We start from the raw sequence: 18,683 nt of genomic DNA, 5'->3' as shown, positions 1-18,683 counted from the left end.
AGCACGCCATTCTGAAGTCACACTGATGTGAGCGGTAAATTTGACGTGGGGCAATGATTCTGGTGAGCAGGGCTCTGAAATAGGTGTAAATGTATTAAAATGATGTTCCCGATATCTGGCAGCGGGAAACGCGGACCGCCTTTTACAGGCAAAGCAGACAATCGAAAACTGGCTTAACGACAGAATAAAACTGATTTTTGTCCTTCTTGGCATATTGTTCCACTGTCCTCAGCTGCCATGATGCCCAACGCCAAAAGCACAGGCAAATTCCAGCCTCAGCGTTGAAATGACTGTATTCAGGAAGCCAACAATGCAACAGCAATCAAGTTCAGGGAATGCTCATGTTCCTGAGATCAGAGAGGCACAGCAATAATATTTCCACATTCAGACAATACATGGCACAGAAGGCACAACATTAAAACTCTTCAACTACAGACAACACCCAGTGCTAACACTTCATTTCAGGGAAAACACACCGGCGTTGACAGTAACAATCACACCTCAAGAATGAACACATATCACAGATATTTTCCTCACATCCCCTCTAAACCTCCTGCCCCTCACCTTGAACTTATGCCCCCTTCAGCTAAGGTGAACAGCTGCTCCCCATCCACCCTGTCCATGCCCCTCATAATCTTGTACACCTCGATCAGGTTGCCCCTCAGTCTTCTCTGCTCCAACGAAAACAACCCAAGTCTATCCAACCTCTCTTTATACACATATAAAGCACTCCTGAGTTCAGAGAATATACAGAGCTAATATTGTTGGGATCAGAAACAAGACAAGACATCACAGTCTGGACTTCAAACAATGCATTGTGTTAACAGTCCTGAGATCAGACAATGCATAGTGCTAACATTCGGGAGTTTTGTTTCAGCAAAACACACAGCATTAACAGTCAGGCCTCCAGAGAACACAAACCATCCCAGAAAGTTCAGAAAATGCATTGTACAAAACAAAGGAGTTCAGGCACAGGGTTAACATTGTCGAGTTTAGAAAGAGTTAAAGCGAAGGACACTAAGCTCAAATAAAGTAAAGCATTCGCATGTTCAAATTCAGAGAATGTACTGATCGAACACACCACATTTCAAAGAGAGAGGAGCATCATGGCGATCCATGAATCCAGTTAATCAAGTACCAAAACTACAAAATACAGAGAACAAGCAGAGTTAAAACTTGTGAATTCACAAAAACACACAATCAAGTTAGATGCATAGGAACAACACACCCTAGATCAGTGAATAAGCAGCACGATCCCTAGTCCGGTGAACACACAGCACTATCCCTAGTTCAGTGTATTCACAGCACTCTCCTTAGTTGAGTGAATACACAGCACTCTCCCTAGTTCAATGAATACACAGCATTCTCCTTAGTTGAGTGAATACACAGCACTCTTCCTAGTTCAGTGATTACTCAGCGATCTCCCTAGTTCAGTGAATATTCAGCGCTCTCCCTAGTCCAGTGAATACACAGCACCCTCCCTAGTTCAGTGATTACACAGCACTCAACCTAGTTCAGTGAATACACAGCGCTCTCCGTAGGTCAGTGATTACACAGCACTCTCCCTAGTTCAGTGATTACTCAGCGCTCTCACTAGTTCAGTGAATATTCAGCGCTCTCCCTAGTCCAGTGAATACACAGCACTCTCCCTAGTTCAGTGATTACACAGCACTCTCCCTAGTTCAGTGATTACACAGCACTCTCCCTAGTTCAGTGAATACTCAGCAGTCTCCCTAGTTCAGTGAATACTCAGCACTCTCCCTAGTTCAGTGATTACACAGCACTCTCCGTAGTTCAGTAATTACACAGCGCTCTCCGTAGTTCAGTGATTACACAGCACTCTCCCTAGTTCAGTGATTACCCAGCACTCTCCCTAGTTCAGTGAATACTCAGCACTCTCCCGAGTTCAGTGAATACACAGCACTCTACCTAGTTCAGTGATAACACAGCGCTCTCCCTAGTTCAGTGAATACGCAGCACTCTCTCTAGTTCAGTGAATAGACAGCGCTCTCCCTAAGTTCAGTGAAAACCACAGCGCTCTCCCTAGTTCAGTGAATACTCAGCACTCTCCCTAGTTCAGTGAATACTCAGCATTCTCGATAGTTCAGTGAATACTCAGCACTCTCCATAGTTCAGTGAATACTCTGCACTCTCCCTAGTTCAGTGATTACTCAGCACTCTCCCCAGATCAGTGAATACTCTGCACTCTCACTACTTCAGTGATTACACAGCACTCTCCCTAGTTCAGTGAATACTCAGCACTCTCCATAGTTCAGTGAATACTCTGCACTCTCCCTAGTTCAGTGATTACACAGCACTCTCCCCAGATCAGGGAATACTCTGCACTCTCACTACTTCAGTGATTACACAGCACTCTCCCTAGTTCAGTGAATAATCTGCACTCTCCCTAGTTCAGTGAATGCACAGCACTCTCCCTAGTTCAGTGAATACTCAGCACTCTCCCTAGTTCAGTGAATGCACAGCACTCTCCCTAGAACAGTGAATACTCAGCACTCTCCCTAGTTCAGTGAATACTCTGCACTCTCCCTAGTTCAGTGAATACTCAGCACTCTCCATAGTTCAGTGAATACTCTGCACTCTCCCTAGTTCAGTGATTACTCAGCACTCTCCCCAGATCAGTGAATACTCTGCACTCTCACTACTTCAGTGATTACACAGCACTCTCCCTAGTTCAGTGAATAATCTGCACTCTCCCTAGTTCAGTGAATGCACAGCACTCTCCCTAGTTCAGTGAATACTCAGCACTCTCCCTAGTTCAGTGAATGCACAGCACTCTCCCTAGAACAGTGAATACTCAGCACTCTCCCTAGTTCAGTGAATACTCTGCACTCTCCCTAGTTCAGTGAATACTCTGCACTCTCCCTACTTCAGTGATTACACAGCACTCTCCCCAGTTCAGTGAATACTCAGCACTCTCCCTAGTTCAGTGAATACTCTGCACTCTCCCTACTTCAGTGATTACACAGCACTCTCCCTAGTTCAGTGAATAATCTGCACTCTCCCTACTTCAGTGATTACACAGCGCTCTCTATAGTTCAGTGAATACTCAGCACTCTCCCTAGTTCAGTGATTACACAGCACTCTCCCTAGTTCAGTGAATAATCGGCACTCTCCCTAGTTCAGTGAATACTCAGCACTCTCCCTAGTTCAGTGAATACTCAGCACTTTCCCTAGTTCAGTGAATACTCAGCACTCTCCCTAGTTCAGTGAATAATCAGCACTCTCCCTAGTTCAGTGAATACTCAGCACTCTCCCTAGTTCAGTGAATACTCAACACTCTCCCTACTTCAGTGAATACTCAGCACTCTCCCTAGTTCAGTGAATACTCAGCACTCTCCATAGTTCAGTGAATACTCAGCACTCTCCCTAGTTCAGTGAATACTCAGCACTCTCCCTAGATCAGTGAATACTCAGCACTCTCCCTAATTCAGTGAATACTCAGCACTCTCCCGAGTTCAGTGAATACTCAGCACTCTCCCTAGTTCAGTGAATACTCAGCACTCTCCCTAGTTCAGTGAATACTCAGCACTCTCCCTAGTTCAGTGAATACTCAGCACTCTCCCTAGTTCAGTGAATACTCAGCACTCTCCCTAGTTCAGTGAATACTCAGCACTCTCCCTACTTGAGTGATTACACAGCACTCTCCCTACTTCAGGGAATAATCTGCACTCTCCCTAGTTCAGGGAATAATCTGCACTCTCCCTAGTTCAGTGAATAATCTGCACTCTCCCGCGTTCAGGGAATACACAGCATTCTGACAAGGTCAGTGAATACTCAGCACTCTCCCTAGTTCAGTGAATACACAGCACTCTCCCTAGTTCAGTGAATAATCTGCACTCTCCCGAGTTCAGTGATTACACAGCACTCTCCCTAGTTCAGGGAATAATCTGCACTCTCCCTAGTTCAGGGAATAATCTGCACTCTCCCTAGTTCAGTGAATAATCTGCACTCCCCCGAGTTCAGTGATTACACAGCACTCTTCCTAGTTCAGTGAATACACAGTACTCTCCCTAGTTCAGTGAATAATCTGCACTCTCCCGAGTTCAGTGAATACACAGCACTCTCCCTAGTTCAGTGAATAAACTGCACTCTCCCTAGTTCAGTGAATACACAGCAATCTCCCTAGTTCAGTGAATAATCTGCACTCTCCCGAGTTCAGTGAATACTCAGCACTCTCCATAGTTCAGTGAGTACACAACACTCTCCCTAGTTCAGTGATTACACAGCACTCTCCCTAGTTCAGTGAAAACTCAGCACTCTCCCTAGTTCAGTGAATACTCAGCACTCTCCCTAGTTCAGTGAATACTCAGCACTCTCCCTAGCTCAGTGAATTTACAGTGCTCTCCCTAGTTCAGTGAATAATCTGCACTCTCCCTTGTTCAGTGAATAAACAGCAATCTCCCAAGTTCAGTGAATTTCCAGCACTATCTCTAGTTCAGTGAATTTACAGAACTCTCCCTAGTTCAGTGAATACTCAGCGCTCTCCCTAGTTCAGTGAATACTCAGCGCTCTCCCTAGTTCAGTGAATACTCAGCGCTCTCCCTAGTTCAGTGAATTTCCAGCACTATCCCTAGTTCAGTGAATTTACAGCACTCTCCCTAGTTCAGGGAATACTCAGCACTCTCCCTACTTCAGTGAATACACAGCACTCTCCCTAGTTCAGTGAATACTCAGCACTCTCCCTACTTCAGTGAATACACAGCGCTCTCCCTAGTTCAGTGAATACTCAGCGCTCTCCCTAGTTCAGTGAATTTCCAGCACTATCCCTAGTTCAGTGAATTTACAGCACTCTCCCTACTTCAGTGAATACACAGCACTCGCCATAGTTCAGTGAATACACAGCGCTCTCCCTAGTTCAGTGAAAACTCAGCACTCTCCCTAGTTCAGTGACTACACAGCACTCTCCCTAGCTCAGTGAATTTACAGCGCTCTCCCTAGTTCAGTGAATAATCTGCACTCTCCCTATTTCAGTGAATACACAGCAATCTCCCTAGTTCAGTGAATACACAGCGCTCTCCCTAGTTCAGTGAATACTCAGCGCTCTCCCTAGTTCAGTGAATACTCAGCGCTCTCCCTAGTTCAGTGAATTATCAGCACTCTCCCTATTTCAGTGAATACACAGCAATCTCCCTAGGTCAGTGAGTAATCAGCACTCTCCCTACTTCAGTGATTACACAGCGCTCTCCCTAGTTAAGTGAATACTCAGCACTATACCTAGTTCAGTGAATATACAGAACTCTCCCTATTTCAGTGAATACTCAGCACTCTCCCTAGTTCAGTGATTACACAGCAACCTCCCTAGTTCAGTGAATACTCAGCACTCTCCCTAGTTCAGTGAATACTCAGCACTCTCCCTAGATCAGTGAATACTCAGCACTCTCCCTAGATCAGTGAATACTCAGCACTCTCCCTAGTTCAGTGAATTCACAGCACTCTCCCTAGTTCAGTGAATACTCAGCACTCTCCCTAGATCAGTGAATACTCAGCACTCTCCCTAGATCAGTGAATAATAGGCACTCTCCCAAGTTCAGTGAACACACAGCACTCTCCCTAGTTCAGTGAATACTCAGCACTCTCCCTTGTTCAGTGAATACAGAGCACTCTCCCTAGTTAAGTGAATACTCAGCGCTCACCCTAGTTCAGTGAATACACAGCACTCTCCCTTGTTCAGTGAATACAGAGCACTCTCCATAGTTCAGTGAACACTCAGCACTCTCCCCAGTTCAGTGAATACATAGCGATCTCCCTAGTTCAGTGATTATACAGCACTCTCCCTAGTACAGTGAATACTCAGCATTCTCCCTAGTTCAGTGAATACTCTGCATTCTCCCTAGTTCAGTGAATACTCAGCACTCTCCCTAGATCAGTGAATACTCAGCACTCTCCCTAGTTCAGTGAATACATAGCGCTCTCGCTAGTTCAGTGAAAACACAGCACTCTCCCTAGTTCAGTGATTACACAGCACTCTCCCTAGTACAGTGAATACTCAGCATTCTCCCTAGTTCAGTGAATACTCTGCATTCTCCCTAGTTCTGTGAATACTCAGCACTCTCCCTAGTTCAGTGAACACATAGCGCTCTCCCTAGATCAGTGAATACACAGCACTCTCCCTAGTTCAGTGAATACTCAGCACTCTCCCTAGTTCAGTGAATACACAGCACTCTCCCAAGTTCAGTGAATACTCAGCACTCTCCCTAGTTCAGTGAATACACAGCACTCTCCCTAGTTCAGTGAATAAACTGCACTCTCCCGAGTTCAGTGATTACACAGCAGTCTCCCTAGTTCAGTTAATATTCTGCAGTCTCCCTAGTTCAGTGAATAATCTGCACTCTCCCTAGTTCAGTGAATAATCTGCACTCTCCCTAGTTCATTGAATACACAGCACTCTGCCTAGTTCAGTGAATAATCTGCACTCTCCCTAGTTCAGTGAATACACAGCACTCTCCCTAGTTCAGTGAATAATCTGCACTCTCCAGAGTTCAGTGTATACACAGCAATCTCCCTAGTTCAGTGAATAATCTGCACTCTCCAGAGTTCAGTGAATACACAGCAATCTCCCTAGTTCAGTGAATAATCTGCACTCTCCCAAGTTCAGTGAATACACAGCACTCTCCCTAGTTCAGTGAATAATCTGCACTCTCCCGAGTTCAGTGATTACACAGCGATCTCCCTAGTACAGTGAATAATCTGCACTCTCCCTAGTTCAGTGAATAAACAGCGCTCTCCCTAGTTCAGTGAATACTAAGCGCTCTCCCTAGTTCAGTGAATTTACAGCACTCTCCCTAGTTAAGTGAATTTACAGCAGTCTCCATAGTTCAGTGAATACACAACAATCTCCCTAGTTCAGTGATTACACAGCACTCTCCCAAGTTCCGTGAAAACTCAGCACTCTCCCTAGTTCAGTGAATACTCAGCACTCTCCCTAGTTCAGTGAATACACAGCACTCTCCCTAGTTCAGTGAAAACTCAGCACTCTCCCTAGTTCAGTGAATACACAGCACTCTCCCTAGCTCAGTGAATTTACAGCGCTCTCCCTAGTTCAGTGAATAATCTGCACTCTCCCTATTTCAGTGAATACACAGCAATCTCCCTAGTTCAGTGAATACACAGCGCTCTCCCTAGTTCAGTGAATACTCAGCGCTCTCCCTAGTTCAGTGAATACTCAGCGCTCTCCCTAGTTCAGTGAATTTTCAGCACTATCCCTAGTTCAGTGAATTTACAGCAATCTCCCTAGGTCAGTGAATAATCAGCACTCTCCCTACTTCAGTGATTACACAGCGCTCTCACTAGTTAAGTGAATACTCAGCACTATCCCTAGTTTAGTGAATATACCGAACTCTCCCTATTTCAGTGAATACTCAGCACTCTCCCTAGTTCAGTGTTAAAAAACAGCAACCTCCCTACTTAAGTGAATACTCAGCACTCTCCCTAGTTCAGTGAATACTCAGTACTCTCCCTAGATCAGTGAATACTCAGCACTCTCCCTAGTTCAGTGAATACACAGCACTCTCCCTAGTTCAGTGAATACTCAGCACTCTCCCTAGATCAGTGAATACTCAGCACTCTCCCTAGTTTAGTGAATAATAGGCACTCTCCCAAGTTCAGTGAACACACAGCACTCTCCCTAGTTCAGTGAATACTTAGCACTCTCCCTAGTTCAGTGAATACACAGCACTCTCCCTAGTTCAGTGAATAATCGGCACTCTCCCTAGTTCAGTGAATACACTGTGCTCTCCCTAGTTCAGTGAATACTCAGCACTCTCCCTAGTTCAGTGAATACTCAGCACTCTCCCTACTTCAGTGATTACACAGCACTCTCCCTAGTTCACTGAATACTCAGCACTCTCCCTACTTCAGTTATTACACAGCACTCTCCCTACTTCAGTGATTACACAGCACTCTCACTAGTTCAGTGAATACTCAGCATTCTGACAAGCTCAGTGAATACACAGCACTCTCCCTAGTTCAGTGAATAATCTGCACTCTCCCCAGTTCAGTGATTACACAGCACTCTCCCTAGTTCAGTGAATAATCTGCACTCTCCCTAGTTCAGTGAATACTCAGCACTCTCCCTAGTTCAGTGAATAATCTGCACTCTCCCTAGTTCAGTGAATACACAGCACTCTCCCTAGTTCAGTGAATAATCTGCACTCTCCCTAGTTCAGTGAATACACAGCACTCTCCCTAGTTCAGTGAATACTCAGCACTCTCCCTAGTTCAGTGAATAATCTGCACTCTCCCTATTTCAGTGAATAATCTGAACTCTCCCTAGTTCAGTGAATAATCTGCACTCTCCCTAGTTCAGTGAATACACAGCAATCTCCCTAGTTCAGTGAATAATCTGCACTCTCCCTCGTTCAGTGAATAATCTGAACTCTCCCTAGTTCAGTGAATAATCTGCACTCTCCAGAGTTCAGTGAATACACAGCAATCTCCTTAGTTCAGTGAAAAATCTGCACTCTCCCGAGTTCAGTGAATACACAGCACACTCCCTAGTTCAGTGAATACTCAGCATTCTGACAAGTTCAGTGAATACTCAGCACTCTCCCTAGTTCAGTGAATACTCAGCACTCTCCCTAGTTCAGTGAATACTCAGCATTCTGACAAATTCAGTGATTATACAGCACTCTCCCTAGTTCAGTGAATACTCAGCACTCTCCCTAGTTCAGTGAATACACAGCACTCTCCCTAGTTCAGTGAATACTCAGCATTCTGACAAGTTCAGTGAGTACACAGCACTCTCCCTAGTTCAGTGAATACACAGCACTCTCCCTAGTTCAATGAATAATCTGCACTCTCCCGAGATCAGTGATGACACAGCACTCTCCATAGTTCAGTGAATACACAGCACTCTCCCTACTTCAGTGAATACACAGCACTCTCCCTAGTTCAGTGAATACTCAGCACTCTCCCAAGTTCAGTGAATAATCTGCACTCTCCCTAGTTCAGTGAATACACAGCACTCTCCCAAGTTCAGTGAATAATCTGCACTCTCCCTAGTTCAGTGAATACACAGCACTCTCCCTAGTTCAGTGAATAATCTGCACTCTCCCGAATTCAGTGATTACACAGCACTCTACCTAGTTCAGTGAATAATCTGCACTCTCCCTAGTTCAGTGAATACACAGCACTCTCCCTAGCTCAGTGAATAATCTGCACTCTCCAGAGTTCAGTGAATACACAGCAATCTCCCTAGTTGAGTGAATAATCTGCACTCTCCCGAGTTCAGTGAATACACAGCACTCTCCCTAGTTCAGTGAATAATCTGCACTCTCCCTAGTTCAGTGAATAAACAGCACTCTCCCTAGTTCAGTGATTACACAGCGCTCTCCCTAGTTCAGTGAATACTCAGCGCTCTCCCTAGTTCATTGAATTTACAGCACTCTCCCTAGTTAAGTTTATTTACAGCACTCTCCATAGTTCAGTGAATACACAACAATCTCCCTAGTTCAGTGATTACACAGCACTCTCCCAAGTTCAGTGAAAACTCAGCACTCTCCCTAGTTCAGTGAATACTCAGCACTCTCACTAGTTCAGTGAATACTCAGCACTCTCCCTAGTTCAGTGAATATCCAGCACTCTCCCTAGTTCAGTGATTAAACAGCACTCTCCCTAGTTCGGTGAATACACAGCGCTCTCCGTACGTCAGTGAATACACAGCACTCTCCCTAGTTCAGTGATTACTCTGCGGTCTCACTAGTTCAGTGAATATTCAGCGCTCTCCCTAGTCCAGTGAATACACAGCACTCTCCCTAGTTCAGTGATTACACAGCACTCTCCCTAGTTCAGTGAATATTCAGCACTCTCCCTAGTTCAGTGAATACACAGCACACTCCCTAGTTCAGTGAATACTCAGCACTCTCCCTAGTTCAGCGATTACACAGCACTCTCCCTAGTTCAGTGAATACACAGCACTCTGCCTAGTTCAGTGAATACACAGCACTCTCCCTAGTTCCGTGAATACTCAGCAGTCTCCCGAGTTCAGTGAATAAACCGCAATCTCCCTAGTTCCGTGAATACTCAGCACTCTCCCTAGTTCAGTGAATAATCCGCAATCTCCCTAGCTCAGTGATTACACAGCACTCTCCCTAGTTCAGTGAACACTCAGCACTCTCCCTAGTTCAGTGAATACTCAGCACTCTCCCTAGTTCAGTGATTACACAGCACTCTCCCTAGTTCAGTGAATACTCAGCGCTCTCCCTAGTTCCGTGAATACACAGCGCTCTCCCTAGTTCAGTGAAAACACAGCGCACTCCGTAGTTCAGTGATTACACAGCGCTCTCCCTAGATCAGTGATAACCCAGCGCTCTCCCTAGATCAGTGAATACTCAGCACTCTCCCTAGTTCAGTGAATACTCAGCCCTCTCCCTAGTTCAGTGAATACACAGCGCGCTCCGTAGTTCAGTGAATACACAGCGCTCTCCGTAGTTCAGTGAATACCCAGCACTCTCCCTCGTTCAGTGAATACTCAGCACTCTCCCTAGTTCAGTGAATACACAGCACTCTCCCTAGTTCCGTGATTACTCAGCACTCTCCCTAGTTCAGTGAATACACAGCACTCTCCTTTGTTCAGTGATAACTCAGCGCTCTCACTAGTTCAGTGAATATTCAACGTTCTCCCTAGTCCAGTGAATACACAGCACCCTCCCTAGTTCAGTGATTACACAGCACTCTCCCTAGTTCAGTGAATACTCAGCGCTATCCCTAGTTCAGTGAATACACAGCGCTCTCCCTAGTTCAGTGAATACACAGCACTCTCGCTAGTTCAGTGATTACCCAGCGCTCTCCCTAGATCAGTGATTACACAGCGCTCACCATAGTTCAGTGAATACGCAGTGCTCTCCCTAGTTCAGTGAATACTCAGCACTCTCCCTAGTTCAGTGAATACTCAGCACTCTCCATAGTTCAGTGAATACGCAGCACTCTCCCTAGTTCAGTGAATACTGAGCACTCTCCCTAGTTCAGTGACTACTCAGCACTCTGCCTAGTTCAGTGAATACACAGCACTCTCCCTAGTTCAGTGAATACACAGCAATCTCCCTAGTTCAGTGAATACTCAGCACTCTCCCTAGTTCAGTGAATACTCAGCACTCTCCCCAGTTCAGTGAATACTCAGCACTCTCCCTAGTTCATTGAATACTCAGCACTCTCCCTAGTTCATTGAATACTCAGCACGCTCCCTAGTTCAGTGAATACACAGCACTCTCCCTAGTTCAGTGAATACACAGCACTCTCCCTAGTTCAGTGAATACACAGCACTCTCCCTAGTTCATTGAATACTCAGCACGCTCCCTAGTTCAGTGAATACACAGCACTCTCCCTAGTTCAGTGAATACACAGCACTCTCCCTAGTTCAGTGAATACTCAGCAATCTCCCTAGTTCAGTGAATACTCAGCACTCTCCCTAGTTCAGTGAAAACACAGAACTCTCCCTAGTTCAATGAATACACAGCACTCTCCCTAGTTCAGTGAATACTCAGCACTCTGCCTAGTTCAGTGAATACTCTGCACTGTCCCTAGTTCAGTGAATACACAGCACTCTCCCTAGTTCAGTGAATACACAGCACTCTCCCTAGTTCAGTGAAAACACAGAACTCTCCCTAGTTCAATGAATACACAGCACTCTCCCTAGTTCAGTGTATACTCAGCGCTCTCCCTTGTTCAGTGAATACTCAGCGCTCTCCCTAGTTCTGTGAATACTCAGCACTCTCCCTAGTCCAGTGAATACTCAGCACTCTCCCTAGTTCAGTGAGTACACAGCACTCTCCCTAGTTCAGTGAATATTCAGCACTCTCCCTAGTTCAGTGAATACTCAGCACTCTCCCTAGTTCAGTGAATACACAGCGCTCTCCATAGTTCAGTGAATACTCAGCACTCTACCTAGTTCAGTGAATACACAGCGCTCTCCCTAGTTCAGTGAATACTCTGCACACTCCCTAGTTCAGTGAATACTCAGCGCTCTCCCTAGTTCAGTGAATACTCAGCGCTCTCCCTAGTTCAGTGAATACTCAGCACTCTCCCTAGTTCAGTGAATACTCAGCACTCTCCCTAGTTCAGTGAATACTCAGCACGCTCCCTAGTTCAGTGATTACACAGCACTCTCCCTAGTTCAGTGAATACTCAGCACTCTCCCTAGTTCAGTGAATACACAGCACTCTCCCTAGTTCAGTGAATACTCAGCATTCTGACAAGTTCAGTGATTACACAGCACTCTCCCTAGTTCAGTGAATACACAGCACTCTCCCTAGTTCAATGAATAATCTGCACTCTCCCGAGATCAGTGATGACACAGCACTCTCCATAGTTCAGTGAATACACAGCACTCTCCCTACTTCAGTGAATACACAGCACTCTCCCTAGTTCAGTGAATACTCAGCACTCTCCCAAGTTCAGTGAATAATCTGCACTCTCCCTAGTTCAGTGAATACACAGCACTCTCCCAAGTTCAGTGAATAATCTGCACTCTCCCTAGTTCAGTGAATACACAGCACTCTCCCTAGTTCAGTGAATAATCTGCACTTTCCCGAGTTCAGTGATTACACAGCACTCTACCTAGTTCAGTGAATAATCTGCACTCTCCCTAGTTCAGTGAATACACAGCACTCTCCCTAGCTCAGTGAATAATCTGCACTCTCCAGAGTTCAGTGAATACACAGCAATCTCCCTAGTTGAGTGAATAATCTGCACTCTCCCGAGTTCAGTGAATACACAGCACTCTCCCTAGTTCAGTGAATAATCTGCACTCTCCCTAGTTCAGTGAATAAACAGCACTCTCCCTAGTTCAGTGATTACACAGCGCTCTCCCTAGTTCAGTGAATACTCAGCGCTCTCCCTAGTTCATTGAATTTACAGCACTCTCCCTAGTTAAGTTTATTTACAGCAATCTCCATAGTTCAGTGAATACACAACAATCTCCCTAGTTCAGTGATTACACAGCACTCTCCCAAGTTCAGTGAAAACTCAGCTCTCTCCCTAGTTCAGTGAATACTCAGCACTCTCACTAGTTCAGTGAATACTCAGCACTCTCCCTAGTTCAGTGAATATCCAGCACTCTCACTAGTTCAGTGATTAAACAGCACTCTCCCTAGTTCGGTGAATACACAGCGCTCTCCGTACGTCAGTGAATACACAGCACTCTCCCTAGTTCAGTGATTACTCTGCGGTCTCACTAGTTCAGTGAATATTCAGCGCTCTCCCTAGTCCAGTGAATACACAGCACTCTCCCTAGTTCAGTGATTACACAGCACTCTCCCTAGTTCAGTGAATATTCAGCACTCTCCCTAGTTCAGTGAATACACAGCACACTCCCTAGTTCAGTGAATACTCAGCGCTCTCCCTAGTTCAGTGAATACACAGCGCTCTCCCTAGTTCAGTAATTACACAGCACTCACACTAGTTCAGTGAATTCTCAGCACTCTCCCTAGTTCAGTGAATACTCAGCACTCTCCCTTGTTCAGTGAATACTCAGCACTCTCCCTAGTTCAGCGATTACACAGCACTCTCCCTAGTTCAGTGAATACACAGCACTCTGCCTAGTTCAGTGAATACACAGCACTCTCCCTAGTTCCGTGAATACTCAGCAGTCTCCCGAGTTCAGTGAATAAACCGCAATCTCCCTAGTTCCGTGAATACTCAGCACTCTCCCTAGTTCAGTGAATAATCCGCAATCTCCCTAGCTCTCTGATTACACAGCACTCTCCCTAGTTCAGTGAACACTCAGCACTCTCCCTAGTTCAGTGAATACTCAGCACTCTCCCTAGTTCAGTGATTACACAGCACTCTCCCTAGTTCAGTGAATACTCAGCGCTCTCCCTAGTTCCGTGAATACACAGCGCTCTCCCTAGTTCAGTGAAAACACAGCGCACTCCGTAGTTCAGTGATTACACAGCGCTCTCCCTAGATCAGTGATAACCCAGCGCTCTCCCTAGATCAGTGAATACTCAGCACTCTCCCTAGTTCAGTGAATACTCAGCCCTCTCCCTAGTTCAGTGAATACACAGCGCGCTCCGTAGTTCAGTGAATACACAGCGCTCTCCGTAGTTCAGTGAATACCCAGCACTCTCCCTCGTTCAGTGAATACTCAGCACTCTCCCTAGTTCAGTGAATACACAGCACTCTCCCTAGTTCCGTGATTACTCAGCACTCTCCCTAGTTCAGTGAATACACAGCACTCTCCTTTGTTCAGTGATAACTCAGCGCTCTCACTAGTTCAGTGAATATTCAGCGTTCTCCCTAGTCCAGTGAATACACAGCACCCTCCCTAGTTCAGTGATTACACAGCACTCTCCCTAGTTCAGTGAATACTCAGCGCTATCCCTAGTTCAGTGAATACACAGCGCTCTCCCTAGTTCAGTGAATACACAGCACTCTCGCTAGTTCAGTGATTACCCAGCGCTCTCCCTAGATCAGTGATTACACAGAGCTCACCATAGTTCAGTGAATACGCAGTGCTCTCCCTAGTTCAGTGAATACTCAGCACTCTCCCTAGTTCAGTGAATACTCAGCACTCTCCATAGTTCAGTGAATACGCAGCACTCTCCCTAGTTCAGTGAATACTGAGCACTCTCCCTAGTTCAGTGACTACTCAGCACTCTCCCTAGTTCGGTGAATACACAGCACTCTCCCTAGTTCAGTGAATACACAGCAATCTCCCTAGTTCAGTGAATACTCAGCACTCTCCCTAGTTCAGTGAATACTCAGCACTCTCCCCAGTTCAGTGAATACTCAGCACTCTCCCTAGTTCATTGAATACTCAGCACTCTCCCTAGTTCATTGAATACTCATCACGCTCCCTAGTTCAGTGAATACACAGCACTCTCCCTAGTTCAGTGAATACACAGCACTCTCCCTAGTTCAGTGAATACACAGCACTCTCCCTAGTTCATTGAATACTCAGCACGCTCCCTAGTTCAGTGAATACACAGCACTCTCCCTAGTTCAGTGAATACACAGCACTCTCCCTAGTTCAGTGAATACTCAGCAATCTCCCTAGTTCAGTGAATACTCAGCACTCTCCCTAGTTCAGTGAAAACACAGAACTCTCCCTAGTTCAATGAATACACAGCACTCTCCCTAGTTCAGTGAATACTCAGCACTCTGCCTAGTTCAGTGAATACTCTGCACTGTCCCTAGTTCAGTGAATACACAGCACTCTCCCTAGTTCAGTGAATACACAGCACTCTCCCTAGTTCAGTGAAAACACAGAACTCTCCCTAGTTCAATGAATACACAGCACTCTCCCTAGTTCAGTGTATACTCAGCGCTCTCCCTTGTTCAGTGAATACTCAGCGCTCTCCCTAGTTCTGTGAATACTCATCACTCTCCCTAGTCCAGTGAATACTCAGCACTCTCCCTAGTTCAGTGAGTACACAGCACTCTCCCTAGTTCAGTGAATATTCAGCACTCTCCCTAGTTCAGTGAATACTCAGCACTCTCCCTAGTTCAGTGAATACACAGCGCTCTCCATAGTTCAGTGAATACTCAGCACTCTACCTAGTTCAGTGAATACACAGCGCTCTCCCTAGTTCAGTGAATACTCTGCACACTCCCTAGTTCAGTGAATAGTCAGCGCTCTCCCTAGTTCAGTGAATACTCAGCGCTCTCCCTAGTTCAGTGAATACTCAGCACTCTCCCTAGTTCAGTGAATACTCAGCACTCTCCCTAGTTCAGTGAATAGTCAGCACGCTCCCTAGTTCAGTGATTACACAGCACTCTCCCTAGTTCAGTGAATACTCAGCACTCTCCCTAGTTCAGTGAATACACAGCACTCTCCCTAGTTCAGTGAATACTCAGCATTCTGACAAGTTCAGTGATTACACAGCACTCTCCCTAGTTCAGTGAATACACAGCACTCTCCCTAGTTCAATGAATAATCTGCACTCTCCCGAGATCAGTGATGACACAGCACTGTCCATAGTTCAGTGAATACACAGCACTCTCCCTACTTCAGTGAATACACAGCACTCTCCCTAGTTCAGTGAATACTCAGCACTCTCCCAAGTTCAGTGAATAATCTGCACTCTCCCTAGTTCAGTGAATACACAGCACTCTCCCAAGTTCAGTGAATAATCTGCACTCTCCCTAGTTCAGTGAATACACAGCACTCTCCCTAGTTCAGTGAATAATCTGCACTTTCCCGAGTTCAGTGATTACACAGCACTCTACCTAGTTCAGTGAATAATCTGCACTCTCCCTAGTTCAGTGAATACACAGCACTCTCCCTAGCTCAGTGAATAATCTGCACTCTCCAGAGTTCAGTGAATACACAGCAATCTCCCTAGTTGAGTGAATAATCTGCACTCTCCCGAGTTCAGTGAATACACAGCACTCTCCCTAGTTCAGTGAATAATCTGCACTCTCCCTAGTTCAGTGAATAAACAGCACTCTCCCTAGTTCAGTGATTACACAGCGCTCTCCCTAGTTCAGTGAATACTCAGCGCTCTCCCTAGTTCATTGAATTTACAGCACTCTCCCTAGTTAAGTTTATGTACATCACTCTCCATAGTTCAGTGAATACACAACAATCTCCCTAGTTCAGTGATTACACAGCACTCTCCCAAGTTCAGTGAAAACTCAGCACTCTCCCTAGTTCAGTGAATACTCAGCACTCTCACTAGTTCAGTGAATACTCAGCACTCTCCCTAGTTCAGTGAATATCCAGCACTCTCCCTAGTTCAGTGATTAAACAGCACTCTCCCTAGTTCGGTGAATACACAGCGCTCTCCGTACGTCAGTGAATACACAGCACTCTCCCTAGTTCAGTGATTACTCTGCGGTCTCACTAGTTCAGTGAATATTCAGCGCTCTCCCTAGTCCAGTGAATACACAGCACTCTCCCTAGTTCAGTGATTACACAGCACTCTCCCTAGTTCAGTGAATATTCAGCACTCTCCCTAGTTCAGTGAATACACAGCACACTCCCTAGTTCAGTGAATACTCAGCGCTCTCCCTAGTTCAGTGAATACACAGCGCTCTCCCTAGTTCAGTAATTACACAGCACTCACACTAGTTCAGTGAATTCTCAGCACTCTCCCTAGTTCAGTGAATACTCAGCACTCTCCCTTGTTCAGTGAATACTCAGCACTCTCCCTAGTTCAGCGATTACACAGCACTCTCCCTAGTTCAGTGAATACACAGCACTCTGCCTAGTTCAGTGAATACACAGCACTCTCCCTAGTTCCGTGAATACTCAGCAGTCTCCCGAGTTCAGTGAATAAACCGCAATCTCCCTAGTTCCGTGAATACTCAGCACTCTCCCTAGTTCAGTGAATAATCCGCAATCTCCCTAGCTCTCTGATTACACAGCACTCTCCCTAGTTCAGTGAACACTCAGCACTCTCCCTAGTTCAGTGAATACTCAGCACTCTCCCTAGTTCAGTGATTACACAGCACTCTCCCTAGTTCAGTGAATACTCAGCGCTCTCCCTAGTTCCGTGAATACACAGCGCTCTCCCTAGTTCAGTGAAAACACAGCGCACTCCGTAGTTCAGTGATTACACAGCGCTCTCCCTAGATCAGTGATAACCCAGCGCTCTCCCTAGATCAGTGAATACTCAGCACTCTCCCTAGTTCAGTGAATACTCAGCCCTCTCCCTAGTTCAGTGAATACACAGCGCGCTCCGTAGTTCAGTGAATACACAGCGCTCTCCGTAGTTCAGTGAATACCCAGCACTCTCCCTCGTTCAGTGAATACTCAGCACTCTCCCTAGTTCAGTGAATACACAGCACTCTCCCTAGTTCCGTGATTACTCAGCACTCTCCCTAGTTCAGTGAATACACAGCACTCTCCTTTGTTCAGTGATAACTCAGCGCTCTCACTAGTTCAGTGAATATTCAGCGTTCTCCCTAGTCCAGTGAATACACAGCACCCTCCCTAGTTCAGTGATTACACAGCACTCTCCCTAGTTCAATGAATACTCAGCGCTATCCCTAGTTCAGTGAATACACAGCGCTCTCCCTAGTTCAGTGAATACACAGCACTCTCGCTAGTTCAGTGATTACCCAGCGCTCTCCCTAGATCAGTGATTACACAGAGCTCACCATAGTTCAGTGAATACGCAGTGCTCTCCCTAGTTCAGTGAATACTCAGCACTCTCCCTAGTTCAGTGAATACTCAGCACTCTCCATAGTTCAGTGAATACGCAGCACTCTCCCTAGTTCAGTGAATACTGAGCACTCTCCCTAGTTCAGTGACTACTCAGCACTCTCCCTAGTTCAGTGAATACACAGCACTCTCCCTAGTTCAGTGAATACACAGCAATCTCCCTAGTTCAGTGAATACTCAGCACTCTCCCTAGTTCAGTGAATACTCAGCACTCTCCCCAGTTCAGTGAATACTCAGCACTCTCCCTAGTTCATTGAATACTCAGCACTCTCCCTAGTTCATTGAATACTCATCACGCTCCCTAGTTCAGTGAATACACAGCACTCTCCCTAGTTCAGTGAATACACAGCACTCTCCCTAGTTCAGTGAATACACAGCACTCTCCCTAGTTCATTGAATACTCAGCACGCTCCCTAGTTCAGTGAATACACAGCACTCTCCCTAGTTCAGTGAATACACAGCACTCTCCCTAGTTCAGTGAATACTCAGCAATCTCCCTAGTTCAGTGAATACTCAGCACTCTCCCTAGTTCAGTGAAAACACAGAACTCTCCCTAGTT

This window comes from Cetorhinus maximus, chromosome 19 (genome assembly GCF_964194155.1).
Source record: "Cetorhinus maximus chromosome 19, sCetMax3.hap1.1, whole genome shotgun sequence".
NCBI lineage: Eukaryota > Metazoa > Chordata > Chondrichthyes > Lamniformes > Cetorhinidae > Cetorhinus > Cetorhinus maximus.
The sequence above is the reverse complement of the archived record's forward strand: the minus strand, read 5'-3'. Positions refer to the sequence as shown.